The sequence below is a fragment of the Girardinichthys multiradiatus genome, chromosome 14 (genome assembly GCF_021462225.1).
Source record: "Girardinichthys multiradiatus isolate DD_20200921_A chromosome 14, DD_fGirMul_XY1, whole genome shotgun sequence".
Classification (NCBI taxonomy): domain Eukaryota; kingdom Metazoa; phylum Chordata; class Actinopteri; order Cyprinodontiformes; family Goodeidae; genus Girardinichthys; species Girardinichthys multiradiatus.
Genome location: NC_061807.1, coordinates 38323201 through 38338475, shown reverse-complemented (window position 1 = coordinate 38338475; position 15275 = coordinate 38323201). Strand labels below are relative to the sequence as shown.

General features: G+C 39.0%; 1 long non-coding RNA gene across 1 annotated transcript; it reads left to right on the top strand.

The window, feature by feature from the left end:
* The first annotated feature begins 6592 nt into the window (after nucleotides 1-6592).
* LOC124880796 lies at nucleotides 6593-7744 on the top strand. Its single transcript, XR_007041457.1, has 2 exons — nucleotides 6593-6723; nucleotides 7103-7744. It is a non-coding gene; the product is annotated as an uncharacterized LOC124880796 (long non-coding RNA).
* The last annotated feature ends 7531 nt before the right edge of the window (nucleotides 7745-15275 follow it).

Below are 15275 nucleotides of genomic sequence, written 5' to 3'. Positions count from 1 at the left end.
CGTCGTCAGCCCAGCTGAAGCCCCGTATGTTTTCTGAAAAGCCCCGAAGAAATAGATAGATAGATAGATAGATAGATAGATAGATAGATAGATAGATAGATAGATAGATAGATAGATAGATAGATAGATAGATAGATAGATAGATAGATAGATAGATAGATAGATAGATAGATAGATAGATAGATAGATAGATAGATAGATAGATAGATAGATAGATAGATAGATAGATAGATAGATAGATAGATAGATAGATAGATAGATAGATAGATAGATAGATAGATAGATAGATAGATAGATAGATAGATAGATAGATAGATAGATAGATAGATAGATAGATAGATAGATAGATAGATAGATAGATAGATAGAAGAAATTTTAAAGTATTAAAAACATGCAGCCACAAAATGGTATTGGACTTCACATTTTTATTTAAAAACAATCAGATTTTTTTCAGTTGTGTTCCATGTAATCACCTCCCACTCCACCTAACCTGACAATGAGTTAAAAGGGAAGACAAAAAAATCTGCGCACAGGTAGAGACGGACTCCATTCAGGAGAAGTCCAAAACAGCAGTTCGCTCTAGGGCCGTCGACCTGCCTCATTCATTACTTGAAAAGTTACGCTGAGCGCCTCGAACAGGGCTCATTTCAGAGCAACTGTGGAGCCAACCAGCGAGTGGGAGCCTGGTGCGTGTGTGTACAGGAACAGGTGGAAGCAGGGCAGTATAACACTGGCGAAGCTGAGTGAAGCTGACACCCCACCCACATGAAAAATTCCGGTAAATAGATAGAAAGGTTTGTGCCATTAAAGTTTTCATTTGTGCTGCTATGGTTTCTGAGATACTAAAGATTATTTTTTAGGTCATCCAGAGGTCACCAACACCCATTTTACTCCAAATTGAACCAGAGTGGTCTACTTTTTTAGTGATTCGTTTGTGCAGGTTTGTACTGTTAAAATTTTAGTTTGTGCTGTTGTGGTTTATGACATATTATAAGTTTAAATTTCGGCTGACGACGTCACCAACACCCCAGCTTGCTCCCAAAGACTGGTCTTGTTTTAGTGCTTCATTTGTGCTGTTTCTGAGATATAAGTTTTAATTTAAGACGATCACATGACTTCACTTGAATTGATTACCTGTGTTCTGGCAAACTGCTAGGTAGCCACTCCCCTCTGCCACTCCCCTCTGCTGGATCTTTCTGCTGCTTCTTGCTTATTTGCAATTTATTGTATTTTCGGATTAACAGGTTAAACGGGTGGAAATCTGTTTAATTATTTCACAATGGATTTGTCTTGTTAATTTCAAAATGTAATGGATGTATTTCTGTTTCTTTTGAGGTTTTTCACCTATGTGGCTGGAAGGCTAAAACACAATGGTGACCATCATACAAAATAAAGATGGATCAGCTAAATTGAAGGTTCTTTGAGTGAAATCCAGTTAAGTTTCATAGTAGAGACTATCCTTTTCAAGTGTGGAATTGCACAGTAAACCAAACTGACAAAACTTGACTGTGAAAAACCGCAGTGTACAGACTGGAGGGATATTAAGAGTTTGTTGGTTGGACTAAACGTGTCCACAAAGAGACAAGTCAATATTGTTCTTTTTCCCTGCTGCTGCTCCCTGCACTCAGTAGTGCTGGAGCAGCTGAAGTGTGCTAGAACAACAGTGAAGCGTCAATTATCCCGTTTAGCCAATAATGTGCTACGAATGCACACAGTGATGTCTGAGGAAGAGCTCAGGGGCAACTTTGCAAAGCTCACAGCAAAAGCCAGTAAAGTTCTTGAAGCCAATGATGATGTTGCAGAACAATATACTGCTGAAAATTCAGATCCAGAGGTGTTAAGTGAACAACAAAAGGCTGATTTGGATAAAACGACCACAGAATGTGAGAAAAAATTGCAAGAGCTAAGAAACCAAATACAAAAAACATTGTGGGAAAATTTTGGGGAATATGAACTGATGCAAGCCGTTACAACTGCAGAGTCACATGCAGATTATGTGGACACGGTGAATCCAAGTAAAAGCACAGATGCGTATGAGTTCATGATAGAACATCTGCAAAACCTTGTAAAGACAGCAAAGGCAGTGCATAAACATTGGAAGTGCTGGGCTCTTCAGGCAGAGCAACATCAGTTCCAGAGTCGTATCAGAGACCTTGAGACCATATTACCAAAATTAACATTAAGAAAAGCAGAATTTCTTGAAGAGCAAGCCAGAGAAGTGAACAAGAAGTTAAGCACTTCTATGAGTTTTCCTGTGGCCCTGGCCATTAAACTAAAGCCTGCTGCTCTACCAAAGTTCACTGGAGTTCGTAGAGAATTTTATCAGTGGAAAAAAGATTGGGAAGCACTCCAGATGCAGGGAGAATCTACTGGATCCTAAGACGTTAAAAAATATCATCTTCTCGACTGTGTGGATGAGAAAATAGTACGAGACCATCGTCTCACAACTTACACAACAGCTGATGAGATATTCCGGGTTCTAAAGAATCGCTTTGGAAATAAAACAACTATTGCCATTGAAATAGTGGAGGAGCTTCAAAAGGTTCCACCGGTTAAAGGCAACCAGCCCAAGAAGATTGTTGAGGTAATTCAAATAGTAGAAAAAGCTCTGATAGATCTTGAAGAGCTTGGTGCAACTGAACCCCCTTATAACAAAAGAAATAGAAAGTAAACTTCCAGACCCTGAAGAAGGAATGGGTTTTCCATTTCCAACAAATAACAGTTTGACTAATGGAGTCAAAAGCAAAGTTGACACCTCCAGGCCAGAAAGGAGATGCAGTCAAAGCAGAGCTTTGTGGTGCGGTCTTTGCAAGTCGTCTTAAAAAATACTTTGGCTGATCTTGATCTGGGCATGCTGCTCAATGGTACCATTTATTGGACAGTCAAACAATTCTTGGAGCCATTCAGCGTGAGAGTTATGGATCTCGAACTTTCTTCGCTAATAGAATAGGATAAATTCAAAGCAGTACACGGCTACAAGACTGGTAGTGGATCCCCGGACAACTCAACATAGCCGACATTATCACTCGAGGAGCTGGGAGAAAAGAACTTGGTGTTAAGTCAGAGTGGCAAGAAGGACCAAAATTCCTACACCTCCCCGAGTGTGAGAGGCCCATTATGTCTGCAAAAGAGGTGTCTACTGCAGCTCGAGAAAACAATAATATACAAAAGAGGTCATTTGCAGCAGCACTCACCAGAGCCCAAACAAAGAAAGATCAAAGTTCTAAGCAAAGGTCTGGGCAAGGTTCTAAGCGGAGACCTACTGCTGGGGCAGCTGTCAAAAACTTGGTGGATGAAAGCTGCTTCAGTAGCCTAATGTGTCTGATCAATACTGTTTCTTTCATATGGAGAGCTGCCAGAAAATTTACAGGTCCTTCTCAAAAAATTAGCATATTGTGATAAAGTTCATTATTTTCTATAATGTAATGATGAAAATTTAACATTCATATATTTTAGATTCATTGCACACTAACTGAAATATTTCAGGTCTTTTATTGTCTTAATACAGATGATTTTGGCATACAGCTCATGAAAACCCAAAATTCCTATCTCACAAAATTAGCATATCATTAAAAGGGTCTCTAAACGAGCTATGAACCTAATCATCTGAATCAACGAGTTAACTCTAAACACCTGCAAAAGATTCCTGAGGCCTTTAAAACTCCCAGCCTGGTTTATCACTCAAAACCCCAATCATGGGTAAGACTGCCGACCTGACTGCTGTCCAGAAGGCCACTATTGACACCCTCAAGCAAGAGGGTAAGACACAGAAAGAAATTTCTGAACAAATAGGCTGTTCCCAGAGTGCTGTATCAAGGCACCTCAGTGGGAAGTCTGTGGGAAGGAAAAAGTGTGGCAGAAAACGCTGCACAACGAGAAGAGGTGACCGGACCCTGAGGAAGATTGTGGAGAAGGGCCGATTCCAGACCTTGGGGGACCTGCGGAAGCAGTGGACTGAGTCTGGAGTAGAAACATCCAGAGCCACCGTGCACAGGCGTGTGCAAGAAATGGGCTACAGGTGCCGCATTCCCCAGACCTGGGCTACAGAGAAGCAGCACTGGACTGTTGCTCAGTGGTCCAAAGTACTTTTTTCGGATGAAAGCAAATTCTGCATGTCATTCGGAAATCAAGGTGCCAGAGTCTGGAGGAAGACTGGGGAGAAGGAAATGCCAAAATGCCAGAAGTCCAGTGTCAAGTACCCACAGTCAGTGATGGTCTGGGGTGCCGTGTCAGCTGCTGGTGTTGGTCCACTGTGTTTTATCAAGGGCAGGGTCAATGCAGCTAGCTATGAGGAGATTTTGGAGCACTTCATGCTTCCATCTGCTGAAAAGTTTTATGGAGATGAAGATTTCATTTTTCAGCACGACCTGGCACCTGCTCACAGTGCCAAAACCACTGGTAAATGGTTTACTGACCATGGTATCACTGTGCTCAATTGGCCTGCCAACTCTCCTGATCTGAACCCCATAGAGAATCTGTGGGATATTGTGAAGAGAACGTTGAGAGACTCAAGACCCAACACTCTGGATGAGCTAAAGGCCGCTATCGAAGCATCCTGGGCCTCCATAAGACCTCAGCAGTGCCACAGGCTGATTGCCTCCATGCCACGCCACATTGAAGCAGTCATTTCTGCAAAAGGATTCCCGACCAAGTATTGAGTGCATAACTGTACATGATTATTTGAAGGTTGACGTTTTTTGTATTAAAAACACTTTTATTTTATTGGTCGGATAAAATATGCTAATTTTGTGAGATAGGAATTTTGGGTTTTCATGAGCTGTATGCCAAAATCATCTGTATTAAGACAATAAAAGACCTGAAATATTTCAGTTAGTGTGCAATGAATCTAAAATATATGAATGTTAAATTTTCATCATGACATTATGGAAAATAATGAACTTTATCACAATATGCTAATATTTTGAGAAGGACCTGTATATCTGGAAACAAGTCCATAAAGACACCAAAGTGGGAAGCGGTGCCAACAAGTGGCGTCATTACTGATTACGAACGTCAGGACGCCTTTAGAGATATCTGTCTTGCTGCTCAAGAGGGGGTGACCTTTCCAGCTACCACTATAGACCGCTTAGTGGTGTACCAACAGGTAGAGACTGGATTACTAGTCTGTGGTGGGAGAATCCATGGTTTCAGAGAAGACGGCATGGCAGTCCCCCTTCTACCATCCTATGCATGGGTCTCTAATTTGTTGGCTCAAGAGGCACACAATGAGGGTCATGAAGGTGTGGCTGCAACTCTGCTGAAACTGAGAAGAAAAGGCTGGGTCATTCAAGGGAGGAGAATTGCCAAAAAAGTAGTGGAAAACTGTCTTATCTGCAAGAAGTATAAAGCAAGAATATGCCAACAAATAATGGGGGATTTACCTCCTGAAAGAACCAAACCTGCAGCCCCATTTGAGTTCACAGCAGTTGACCTTTTTGGACCATACCTCGTCAAAGATGTTGTCAAGAAAAGAGTCTCCATGAAAGTGTGGGTTGTCGTTTTCAGCTGCATGGCCAGCAGGGCTGTTCATGTAGATCTGGTGGACACAATGTCAACAGAGAGCTTTTTGATGACTTACCAACGATTCACTGCAATTAGAGGACATCCAAGGAAGATCTGGTCCAATCCAGGAGCAAATTTCATCGGTGGCAAGTCTGTGTTAAGAGAGCTGTACTAGTTCCTGGATTCTCAAGACAAAGGTGCAATAGAGGAGATGTCAGCTCAAAAAGGCACCCAATGGGAGTGGATAATTAATCCAGCTGACTCACCTCATCGCAATGGAGCTGCTGAAGCTGCCGTCCGCATCATTAAGAAGGCACTCCAAAGTGTGGATACTGGCCTCAATTACAATGAGCTTCAGACAACATTCCAACTTCCTGCTAATCTCGCCAACGAGCATCCTATTGATGCCCAGGTGCAGAGCTGTGAAGATTGCATCCTATATGTATCACCCAACACACTCCTTTTGGGACAGGCCTCTCCAAGTGATGATATGAGAACATTCGACTATGCAAGCTATCCTTATAAAAGACTCAGGGAGATGCAGCATCATGTCAACAGATTCTGGAGATCATGGAGCCAGCTTTCTGGCCCAAACGTATTTGTGAGAAGCAAATGGCACACGTCACATCGAAATGTCACAGCTGGCGATATTGTTTGGCTATGTGACCAAAATGCGGTGGGGAGCCAATTCAAGTTAAGACGGGTCATGAGTGTTAACCCAGATGCTAAGGGCATTGTGCAGGATGTGAACGTCAAAGTCGTCCAAAGCTCCTGCGTTCCTGTGACAAGACTCATACCAAGCCAACCTTTGTCTGGAGTCCTGAGAGAACCTGCACAAACTACTGTCCTGCACAAAGATGTTTGGCGCCTGGTGGTTCTATTGCCGGTGAGGGAACAGGTATAAAACTGAAAGGCAGTTCGCAAGTATTGATTCTGTGATCTCTCCATCAATTTCGTGGAAAGATCGAGTGGGAGGTGTTCTGGCGAACTGCTAGGTAGCCACTCCCCTTTGCTGGATCTTTCTGTGGCTTCTCTGCTTGTTAGTGATGAGAACCAGGTGGACTCAATCTCCTAGCAATCAGAGAGTGCTGGTACTTTTGGTGTGACTGACCTATCACTCCTGTTTAAAGAAGTGCAACAGCATGAGAAGCAAATAGTGCTGGTAGCACATGGAAATTGAGAACTGTGCGAAAGTTTTCTACAAACAGTGAAGGACAGCCGGTAAGCCTCACAATGCTGTCGATCATTTCTTGAATCTCAGTGGAGCAGCATATGGACTCTGAGTGATTGTTGATCATTTTAATATTATTGAAATCAAGCATGTAAAAGGAAAAAAAATACACTTGGTGTTTATTGGGTAAAGTAGAAAGTGAAAGAAAAGATGAGACAAAAAAAAAATGGAGTTTGTAGAGAGTTTTATCAGTGGAAAAAAAATGTTGATAAATTTGTTAATTTATTTATCGGTGCTGAATTTTACTATAACATATTTATTGTATTTTGGGATTAACTGGTTATAGGGTGGAAATCTGTTTGATTATTTCACAATGTATTTGTCTTGTTAATTTCAAAATGTAATGGATGTATTTCTGTTTCTTTTGAGGTTTTTCACCTATGTGGCTGGAAAGCTAAAACACAATGGCGACCATCATACAAAATAAAAATGGATCAGCTAAATTGAAGGCTCTTTGAGTGAAATCCAGTTAAGTTTCATAGTAGAGACTATCCTTTTCAAGTGGGGAATCGCACAGTAAACCAAACCTGACAACTTGACAACCTGTCTATGCCAGACAACACCACATTGTGTGGGAATGGATTCCACCAGCTGCAGCCTACCTTAACAGGAACATATGACGTCTATGGCCTGCGACCATTATAATGTAATGTTTCTAAAATTTATAACTAATATCTGATGCTGCTCAGCTTGTCTTCTTGAAATGACTTTATGCTTGTGTGAGTAAATGTGTTAAATAACGTATGGTTAAGAAATATATTGTGTATAATGTACTTTTACTTTAACCAATGAAATTTGTAATGCATTGTTTTATTTTTACTTTGTCATTCACATTTCTGTTCATAATTGACCTATTAAATGTCTTCAAAGATTATGAAAAAGAGCGATTTTGCTGCAGTGCTTGCAATCTGCCCTGGATTAGGAGAGATGGATGGATATTTTATATGAAAGCAAATGTGTCCCAATATTCAAATTAAAATGTATTAATAAAATGCTTTTTCATTTTCAAAATGAAGCTGCATATTTTGACTCATAAATAAAATTAAAAATTGTGCAAACTGAATTTTCATTTTCTTCTTTAAGACTGTTCAATTTGTAAATTAATTAAAATCATGAATAAGATAACTTTTAACATTTCATTTTCAAAAGATGTCTCAGCAAAAAGTGACAAATTCATTTTGAAATGTTAAATTAGAAAATTAAAATGTATAAACAGGAATTGTTTTTCATTTTAAAGTCATTGATGCATTTTTTAACTCATAAATGAAATTGCTAATAGATCTTTCAAACTACGTTTTTATTTTCTTCAAGACTGCTCATTGTGTAACATAACTAAAGTAATAAGGAAGGGGAAAATGCTTTTTTCGTTATCATGGCCGCACCCGCAAAAGGTGTTCCATAAATCAATTTGACTGCGCAATTCCAAGGGTCACAGGAGAGTGACGTCAGTAGCAACTCTTCTTCTCCTTCCTCAGACCGCACCATTACGCATCTTGTACGTTAGAAATATGGGCCATGTTGCGTGCGGATACTGCATGCAACATGGCGGTCCCTCATACCACCGCACACACCTTGTGTTTGTTGTGTGTGTGTATATATTCTAGATTCTGTATCTATATATATATATATAGATATATATATATGATACTGTATATATACATTCATACACACACAAAAACACCCACACTACCAGCCAAAAGATTAAGATACACTTTCTCACTTAATGGGTTTCTTTATTTTCATGACTGTTTACATTGCAGATTATAACCACAGGCAACAAAACTGTGAATGAACGTATATGGAATTATTTAGTAAACAAAAAGAGTGAAGTAACTCTAAACATTTTTATATTTTAGATTCTTCAAAATAGTCACCCTTTGCTTAATAATAATAATTTAGATCGATCTCACAATGGAGTAATCAGCATCTACATTTTTACCAGTCACTTTAGGGAGCAGTGGGCTGCCACTGTGCGGCGCCCGGGGAGCTTTCAGGGGCTAATGGTCTTTCTCAGGGACCCAACGACTGAGACAGATGGAATGGGGGTTCGAACAGGTAACCCCCCCGGTTACATGACGAACTCTTACAACCTGAGCCACAATTGCCTCTACTGATTTGCTCTCGTGGTATTCTTTCCATGAGCTTCGTGAGGTGGTCACCTGAAATGGTTTTCCAAAGAGCCTTGAAAGAACTTTCCAGAGGTTCATTGAGAGATGGCCAAAGGTTACTATTTCAGTCAAATTTATGTTAGTATGTATGTTTTAAACTATTCAAATTGATATCACTCTTTTACCTATATTTTGAGAATGTATTTTAGAAAAATGTTAACTTGGACTAACTAGGCTCTCTTTTTCAGTTGCATATAACTCTCCAGTACGTAAAAAACGTGCCTATATTGGACAGATGCAGGACCTGCTGCACAAACTTTCACTGTCCCTTTTGCAGCTGAACTTTATTTAATCCCACACAGTTGTGTCTGAGCAGCAGCTGGGCATAAACAAGTAAGCAGACCAGAAATTGTTAAAGTTTGGTTTTAAACTAGTATATTCAAGGTTTTGAGGCACCCAACAAACTTAATTTGTATTTTACATTTTGCTTTTAAAAAGGAAGCCTGATGTGCTGCAGGAATGAAGGATCTTCAAAATCTCTCCGCCCTGCATTGAACAGAGAGGAGCTGTCCACCACTATGTTCTGATCCATCAAGCTGCCATGAAGCAGATGACCTGAGATTACTCAATCTCTCCATCACCTCCCTCTTAATCCATCAGGGACACATGTCTGAAGTCATGTTTGAACTTCATGATGTCATGATGTTATAATACAAAGTTCATCAGGACTTGTATTAGCTGTGGATATGACTACATGTAATAGATGTTTTCTCACATTTCTCAGGACTTGACTTTCCTGCTATCAGCTGAAGCACGTGAATGTTTTTATGTATACATTATTACATAATTCATATTTCTGTGTAAGCATAAAGTATTTATTACTATTTTGTAGTTTAATGTAATAAACTTTCAAAACTGTTTGGTATCGGGGTGCGCTAAATCTCTACACTAATACAATCAGTACTTTAATTAGCTTTAATAGGTGTTGCTGAAAAAGACCTAAGGCTAAATTGAAATTAGAAGTAGTCTATTGATACCCAAAGGGAAATTCTTTATATTTATTTGTTTGGAAAAAAAGGGAAAGTTTTTATTTCAGTCGCAAAAACAAGCGGTCTGAAACTGCATGTCTGAACGTGCAGGACTGAAACTGCGGTTTCCGGTCTGCAGAGACATACTATTAGATTATGTTGCTGTTTCAGGGCAGCTACGGCTTGCCTTAGCAGCTCTGGTACAAATTTGGGCATGGAGATTTCCCACTGTCTCTGAACACAATCTTTGCACTCTCATTTCGCCTCGGGAGCAATGCACACCGCTCCCTAACGTACAAGATGCGTAATGGTGCGGTCTGCGGCAGGAGAAGAAGAGTTGCCACTGACGTCACTCTCCTGCGACCCATGGATTGCGAAGTCAAATTGATTTTGTTGCTGTTCCAGTGGAGCTGCGGCTTCCCTTAGCAGCTTCATTTCAAAATTAATTTCACTTTTTGCTGAGAAATCTTTTGAAAATGAAATTTTAAACATTATCTTATTTATCATTTTGATCTATTTACAAATTGAGCAGTCTTGGAGAAGAAAATGAAAATTAATTTTGAATGATTTATTTTTTATTTTATTTATGAGTAAAAAAAAAGCAGTTAACAGCCTAATGGTGCGCCAATGTTCCATCAAAGTGCAACCGTTCCACTTGGGTTACTCAGGTCCTTTTAGTCCAGGCAAAAAAAATTATAATTCATAATATCCCAGAAACGAAAGCAGCACAAACAACAGTTTTAGTGGCACAAACGGAGCGCTAAAAAGTAGACCACTCTGGTTTGTTTTGGAGCAAGATGGGGGGATGGTGACCTTTGGATGACCTAAAAAATTATCTTCAATATCTCAGAAACCAAAGCAGCACAAAAGGAGCACTAACCGTTCAATCTATTTGCTGGAATTCTTCACGTGGGTGGGGAGTCAGCTTCATGCAGCTCCCAGGTGAAGGAACCTGAATGCTGACTCAGAATGGGCTAATTGTAAGTTACAGCTAATCACTGATTCACTCAGCAAGACATGAGGTGGAGGTTCACTCTAATGAGTATCATCAGGGTCATGATAAGGAATAGAGAGCAGAGAGACTTTCACCTGAGCTACAGGTGAAGTTAAACGATCTGGCTGTGATAGAAAACATTAGCAACGTTCTCTGTGAGCTTCTAGCTAGATTTACATCATGATGTGAAAATACCTGGTCCTTTACTTCAGTCAAAATAAAAGCATTTTATCGTAGCTAAACACATTAAAAGGTCCTTTAGATTAACACATTGCATCTCATTGCTGCAGCCGTTCTTATAGTCTAGTTCTACATGTAGACAGAAAAAGTGTTGCTCAATAAACCAGGAAAATATCTCCTGGTTCCAGTAAGATGTGGTAGAAAGTTCAAAAGTAAGCGTCCCTCTTCTCTTTCATATCTTCTGTGCTGATTCTAAACATAAAGCTCTGGGTTTAAAGATGCAGCATAATTAAGAAATAAATCATAGCAGTTAATCGCAGGTGGACCATTGATTAGTTAACTATTTTATTTTTCTGAATTACACATGTAATATTATATAAACTAAACTAATTAAACATGGATACAGTTTAACTGAAGGTGAGACATACATACCATATGTATACAGTTATTAATAACTGTAATATTAGTACTGATATGGTCCAGCTCTATGCTATATTTTAAACACCACAACTTAACACCCTTTCCTCTCAAAGTGTTTAATAGTAAGAACTGCAATAATGTCTCACTTTCTTAGTGCAGAACAAAAGACTGGGTTGAAAAATGTTTCTTTTATTATTTTTGGCTGGACAAATATCTTCAAAAGTGGAATGAAGGGCTGAAAAGTTGGTGGTAAAAGAGAACAGGTTCAGAAAAAAAAGAACGATTTTAATAAAATGTTTCCAAAGCTCTTGGAATTATTAAATTAATTAAAATAAATGTGTTTTAGGATTTTAGTATGTGACTAAGATTTAGGAAAATCAACTTTATACCAGTTTCCTTTTTTGAAATGTAAGAAATAAAGACAATGGAGCCTTAGGAGTGGAACACTTTGATGAGAGTGTAACGTTTAAAAATGTATATAGATGACAAAAGAAGCTCATTTATCTGGCCCATAGTAAACATCTCTGAGTTTAAGAAAACGTTTTGTCAGCAAAAATTCAGATTAAGTTTTTTTCTAAATACCTCAAAATGTGTCATCATCTGCTTCAGAAAAATGGTTTTTCATCAGTCCTGAACTCCATTTCTCCTTATCCTTCATTCAGCTTCTAACGAAAATAAAAAAACAAAATTATTGTAAACCTTTTTTGTTTGATTCACAATAATTTATATTCAGTCTAAACCCAGCCGAGACAGAGAACTGGTCCAATATGTCCTATGTTATTATATCTTTAAATTACAAATAAACTGTCGTGTGGAAATTTAAATATTTTGGGTTTGGGCTAAAGCCCCCAATGTTTTGAGACCCTAAAAACATCCCTGACCCAATCTCTTACCTTTGGCAAATTGTCGTGTTCTAAATATTTGTGATCTGAAACAGCCACAGCTTTAATACATGCTGGCTAACACTAGAGGGAGCTGCTGGCATTGGTTAAGATCATTAATCAAAATCTGAGTTAACAATGCCATCGGTATAAGAAGAATAAATCTTAAATAAATAAGAAATCAGACATTTATATGGGTGAAAGTTTCTAATAGGTATGGTTACTTTACTGATAGAGTATGGCAAATTAAGAAATACATTTTGGCATGGATAATTTCACAAAGTTAGTTGAAAAAAAAACTTTAAACCAAAGATAATTCATGCTTTAATGGGATGTTGATTTTTTTGTTGTTAAAGATACAAGAAAATATCCCCTATATTTTTATTGAAGATGTTCTGCGCGTACTGTCAGACATTGTAACTGTTGTACTCAAAGTAGATATACTGTAGAGTGTAGAAGTTTCCTGTTGGAAACCACAGAGACTGCAGGAATTTATGACTGAAGTGAGGTGAGAGTTCATTTTATTCTGTAAACCACACAGAAGCTTAAAATGAATACCTCTGATACATTTACAGTATGCAAAGCTGAGCAAGCCTCATCACTTCGCTGTCAACTGATTTGCTTGGGTGACAAAAATTTATATTATAACTAATTAGTTTGAGAAAGCAGCTTGCGCCTTGAACCTTAAACATGCATACTGATGTATATCAACAGAGTTATGTTTATATCATCACTACCACAGAAATGACTAGACGTTATTTTTTTTAAACATATGGTGAACTTCATTAACAAGCCAGAGACATCTGATCAGTTAAACACTTCAGCCCATGATGGAGATGGGAAGAAAAAAGACACTCTTGATGCATGTCAGGTTCAAGAGTAAGGCATTATCAGGTTTTGAAGAATTGGACCCAAGTTCAGAAAGAAGAAAGGCAGTCTCCTGTTGTAAGAATACAAATAGGATTGCAGAAAACACACAGGGATCTAAACAGGACATGAAGGCACAAAAGACACCTGGATAATGTTAGAAACCCATCCATTAAGGGCGGCTTTTATATGCTCAAATGAGTCCAGAAAAAAAAAAAAAAAGCGGCCTGAAACAGGCAAGGAAAGGAAGCATTGAAAGGGGAACCAAAAAACAAGAGAAAACAAAAAAGAAAGTTTTGGCCACACAAGGTACAGAGTTCAGATGATCAGCGTTCAAGCCGCAGAGCACAGCAATTGAAGAGTTCCAGAGAATGCAAGCTGCCAAGTGCGGCAACAGAGGAGTACTGGAGACCAGTGTTGAGGCCACAAGAGTGTCAACAGAGGAGCTCTGAGGACTGGCGCTGAATCTGCAGATAGCCCTTTTCCACGAACGTGGTTCCGAGCCTGTTCTGGTTCCCGAAAGTGTTTTCGAACCAGTGACGCATGTTTCCACCAACGAAAAGGAGGTTCCAGACAGCAAACTCACAGCAGAATACTTGGCCCCTCTGCGCAAACCCTCACCTTATCCATGGCCAGGTAGAAGCTGCAGACAATAGAAGCAACGAGTGCGGAGGTGAAGAAGAAGAACATACTGTATCAAACTTATTCATATGTTTGTAAAAACATGCTAAACACGCATTGTATAACTACTGGTTTCCTTTTACACTCGCACAGAGTGCTATATTAAGTGTAGTTTATGGATGCTTTCTTTTTGCATTAGAAAGAACATTTAGCACAGCTCAGCAGGCTCTGCTGTCTCGCTACCCGCGTTGTGTAACGCCCAGTGTTGTTGACTCATGCTTGGGTCCCAAAGCTGGTGAAAATGTGCGTCGTTGCTCAACAACACACCAACGTTCGATGGTAAGAACAACAATTCCTTTGGTGGAAAAACGCTAAGAGAGTGGCAATGGAGGAACTCTAGAGAACAGAAACGAAGATTCTTAGGTGGCCACCTGAAAGCCCACATGACTCCCACAAAGCAGCTCAGGATGTCAGCTGAGAGTTATGAGAAAACCCACAAACAAGCTCACATGGTCAGCCCTATGGTAAATGGGACCCATGAGGGATGGCTGACAAAGAAACCCCTCTTGGGACAGCAGTTGAGGCAGAGCCATCTGGACACCCAGATAAATGCGTTCCCTATATTAGCTAGTCCAGCTTGAGACAACTCACACTGTGCAAGTTGTATTGTGTTGACCTCCTTGCAAGTAACATTTGACTTTGTCTAAGAATCTGTTGTTTCTCTCTTGATAAAGGTATATAATAAAAACATTTGACAATCATGCTTCACTTTATATTGGTCTATCACATGAAGTCCAAATGCAATACACAAATGTAATTGTTTGTAACATGACAAAATTTGGAAAATGGTCAAGGGATATAAAGGTTTTACAAGGTACCATATCTGTCCAACTTTCAAACTTGCCTTTTTCAGGATATTTACTTTTCAGCTCATTCAGATCCACTGAATCTTCCATCTTCGGTCTTAGTTTTACTACCGTTTTTAAATACTGATTCATCAAAAAGAGGAGATATTTAATTATCCTTTATGTCATTGTTTTCCACAATAATTAGATTTGAATAAAAACTACAAAAAATAGAGGTTTTTGCAAGTTAAATTCTAGTTCTTCTTGCATAATAAATAATTTTTAACACTCCTCCACTTAAGTGCAGTAAAACACCACTGACACCATAACAGTCAATAAGTAATCTTGTTTTACTTAACAAAAACTTCCTTCTTCCTGACCTCACATATAATGTAACACCACATATGAATGGCATTGAGCCAATTAGATTGCTGACAGAATCCCAGGTGCTAAAGAGAAAGTCACTCCCATTAGACCAAAAAGATTTGAACAGAGCAATCCATGCTGTAGAAGTTATGAAGTTTTCTATTATCTTGTTTTCTGCATCAGTCTTTACAGTTGCAAGGTCTACAAAGTTTTTTTTTTTTTTTTTGCAGAA